This window comes from Otolemur garnettii, unplaced genomic scaffold, assembly GCF_000181295.1.
Source record: "Otolemur garnettii isolate 467f Iridium unplaced genomic scaffold, OtoGar3 scaffold00120, whole genome shotgun sequence".
In the NCBI taxonomy this organism is placed as follows: Eukaryota; Metazoa; Chordata; class Mammalia; order Primates; family Galagidae; genus Otolemur; species Otolemur garnettii.
In genome coordinates this window covers 102613-106765 of record NW_003852515.1, presented here as the reverse complement: position 1 = coordinate 106765, position 4153 = coordinate 102613, and the positions used below count along the sequence as shown (strand labels likewise).

Here is a 4153-nt window from a genome sequence, read left to right as displayed (position 1 = left end):
GCTATCAATGTGTCAATATTTAGTCATTTAGTCTTGCAAAGAAGAGAAAAGGAAAAGACTTAGAATTGCATCACTTCACCTTTCTAGAACAAAAATTTTGGGCAGGTGACTTGTAACTTTTCTTGCTAATATGTTACTTTTTTCAGGCTTCTAATCATGATGATTCTTGGCTATTTTTGTTTTGTTTTGTTTTATTTTTGAGTCAGAGTCATACTGTGTCACCCAGGCTAGAGTGTAGTAGTATCGTCTTAGCTCACCACAACCTGAAATTCCTGGGCTCAAGCTAATCTCCTGGTGCAGGCTCCTGAGTAGCTGAGACTACAGGTGTGCATCATCAAGCCCAGTTAATTTGTATTACTTTTTTATGTTTTTAAGAAATGTGTTCTTGGCTCGGCGCCTATAGCTCAACCGGCTAAGGCGCCAACCACGTACTGGTTCGAATCCCCAGCCCGGACCTGCCAAACAACAATGACAGCTGCAACCAAAAAATAGCCGGGTGTTGTGGCGGGCGCCTATGGTCCCAGCTACTTGGGAGGCGGAGGCAGGAGACTTGCTTGAGCCCAGGAGTTGGAGGTTGCTGTGAGCTGTAATGCCACGGAACTCTGCCCAGGGGGACAGCTTGAGGCTCTGTCTCAAAAAAAAAAGAAATGTGTTCTCACTTTTGATCTGGCTGGTCTCCAAACTCCTGAGTTCAAGTGATCCTCTCATGTCAGCCTCCCAGAGTGCTAGTATTACAGGAGTATGCCACTGCACTGGCCTAATCATAATGATTCTTTTTTTTTTTTTTCTTAGTTTTTCAATATTTTATTAGGCAATTTCTTTTTATTGTATCATGTTCATTGAGGGTACAAAGAATTAGGTTACACTGATTGCATTTGTTAGATAAAGCCCCTCTTATAACTATGTCCTGCCCCCAAGAGTTGTGCCATACACCATAAGCTTCCCATCTCCCTCCTGCCTCCCATCTCCCTCCTTTCTCTCCTCTCCCTCATTCCACTGCCCCCCCACCCAAATTGATTGAGTTTTTCTTTTATGTATTAGATCGTCTACTGGCTTCATATTAGGATTGAGTACATTGGATTCTTCTCCATTCTTGTGATGCTTTACTAAGAAGGCTGTATTAGGCAATTTTTAAAACATACAGTACAGTTAAAAGAATTATACAGTAATCACCCATACATCCACCACATACATTTTATTGTTTTTTTCTTCTTCACATGTGGGGAATTTGTTGATAGAGAGGCCACAAATTCTGTGCCCCTCATCACAATGATCCCAGTTTCCTGTTGGGCATGTTATAAACAGAGGAGCCATTCTTTAGGCCCCTTGCTCTGAGCACACCCCTATCATGATGATTCTTAATAATAAATGCTGTGGTCTAAGTTCTTCTTGCCCTACTTTGTGTTCAGGTCCTAATGTGATCTCATCCTCCTAGTTATCTCCAAATATTTCTCATCCTCCTAGTTATCTCCAAATATTTCTGTAGTATTTAGGCTATATTTCCAAACAAATTGTCTATTGTCCCTTTTTTCAATTCAAGCAATCTATTTCCTTTAGCATGTCCTCAATAAACTGGTTTCTCAAGCCTTCAATCAACTTTTATTGTTTTCCTTTTGGCCCTACCTATTTCACTTTAAATATTCACAAAACTAAAGTTTAAGAATAATATTCTAATGGCATATTGATCATTCTTGATTGAAGTCTCATGTTCAGCTCATTTTCTTTTTATTTCATTTTGTTTTTGCTAACTCTGTGTTGTTAATTCATCATTGGGAGCCACAGTCTCCTGTCTCAGTTCCCTCTGTCCCACTCTGGGAGCAGAACTACTTCCTATTGAGCTCTACAAGAAAGTAGTGAGATGGAGAACTCACCTAAGTAAACACTTATCACATGACAAGAAAAGAACTTTGATTTATATGCTTAAATTTCTACACATGTAAACATTTTAAAATAATTTAAATATATTTACTTGATTAAAAAATAAAAAACACATGAAGCAAAAATCTCCATTTCACCAATTCTCCACCTGTTTAGTTTCTCAGCTCTGAATGCACAGCCACTATAGTTTATGTTCTGTTTTTATGAGTATGTAATCAAATATGAATTATATCCTCCAAGAGGTTTATATATGCCAAAACATACAATGAATACATATTATTTCCCTTTTGTGTTACCAAAGTATTCTTATATCACAGCACAAGAGTACCTTGCATTTTTTAAACACAGGCCAAAATTGGTCCATAATCAATTGTATTGATCATATTGTTAATTCTTAGATGTCCTTCACCTTCCTTTTTCCATATAATAATTTGGAAATAATTGGCATTTTTATGAACAAAATTTACAGCATTACCCCTTGTCCACAGGTAACACATTTTGAGGCCCCCAGTGAATATCTGAAATTGCAGACAATATTGAGCCCTATATACTTTATACTTTTTCCTATGCAGACATATCTATGGTAAAGCTTAATATATGGATGAGTCACAGTAAGAGATTAACAACAGTACTAAATAGAAAAGCAAAATTATAATGATATAAAAGCTATGTGAATGTGGTCTCTCATTTTAAAATATCTTAGCATTGTATGTGCTCACCTATTTTGGGACTGCACTTGACCATAGGTATCTGGAACCCCAGAAAGCTAAACTGCAGATTTGGGAGGACTATTGTATCCTTGTAATATCATGAACTACTGTATCCCCATAATATCAATTTCCTACAACTTTCAGAATTGTACAATAGCTCAAAGACAATAAAAGGTGGAAAACAGAGACAAACCTGGAAGGGTGCACTAAATAAGCTATTACTCATTTCTGAGTCCTTCACACTTTTGCCTGGTGGTCATCATATCCCCTCTCAGTTGTGATAATCTCAAAGGAAGATGATTTTTATTTCTTTTCTTTCTTTTTTTTTTTTTCTTGAGACAGAGCCTCAAGCTATCCCCCTGGGTAGAGTGCCATGGCATCACGCTCACAGCAACCTCCAACTCCTGGGCTCAAACGAGTCTCCTGCATCAGCCTCCCAAGTAGCTGGGACCACAGGCGCCCACTACAACGCCCAGCCATTTTTTGGTTGCAGCCATCATTGTTGTTTGGTGGGCCCAGGCTGGGGATTCGAACCTGCCACCTTAGGTGTACGTGGCTGGTGCCTTGGCCTCTTGAGCCACAGGTGCTAAGCCTTGATTTTTATTTCTTAGTAAGACTGTTCTGATTATGTTTGGCCTGATTATTTGTATGGGTGCCAGATAAATTTTAACTTGCTGTATATGCCTCATGAAGTCTGCTCTGTAAGACGTGATTGGCACAGTATTGAACAGCTAACAAGTGTGATAACCAAGCCCCCTACCCTTAAAAAAGAAACTTCCTTTGAATCCATTAGTCCCAGCCCCCCAAGGATGAGGAGAACTCTGAGAAGAGGCCTGAAGATAAGGGAATGTGCAGGGAGGGGGAAGAACTTTGAGGGGAAACTTGTAGATAAGAAAGTAGGGGCTCAGTACCTGTGGCTCAAGTGGCTAAGGCGCCAGCCACATACACCTAAGGTGGCAGGTTCAAATCCAGCCCGGGCCCACCAAAAACAACAATGATGGCTGCAACCAAAAAATAGCCGGGCGTTTGGTGGGCAACTGTGGTCCCAGCTACTTGGGAGGCAGAGACAGGAGACTCGCTTGAGCCTAGGAGTTGGAGGTTGCTGTGAGCTGTGATGCCACAGCACTACCCAGGGGGACAGCTTGAGTCTCTATCTCAAAAAAAAAAAAAAAAAAAGAAAAAAGAAAAAGTAAGTAGGGAGGAGAGGCTTGATGTACCCCTGGCCCTCCCATGTACTACACAATCTCCCCCTCCTGCCCAAGGCTAACTGCAATGATTCAGCCTCTGTACCTCTGCCTGCTTGCTGTGACACAAAAATAGGGTATAAAAACCCGTTTGATCTGTCATTTGAGGTCGCTTGCCTCCTAAGGCAACTTCCGCCTGCAGGTGTAATAAATTTCTATTTGCATAAAAGTGGGGTCCATGTCTCCTTCTCAGCTGTATGAGTCATAAGATTTGGAGACCCCAGTGAGATTATTGGACCCCTGCCTGAGCCACCAGCAGCTGACGACTCCAGGGGAAGGCCTCAGAGAAATGTTCTCCGCCCTGTGTCCTCGAACGGTGAA

General features: G+C 41.0%; 1 non-coding gene across 1 annotated transcript; it reads right to left on the bottom strand.

Moving 5' to 3' along the window:
- Positions 1-1215: 1215 nt before the first annotated feature.
- Positions 1216-1344, bottom strand: LOC111727737. The gene has a single exon (XR_002775211.1). It is a non-coding gene; the product is annotated as a small nucleolar RNA SNORA11 (small nucleolar RNA).
- Between the last annotated feature and the right edge of the window lie 2809 nt (positions 1345-4153).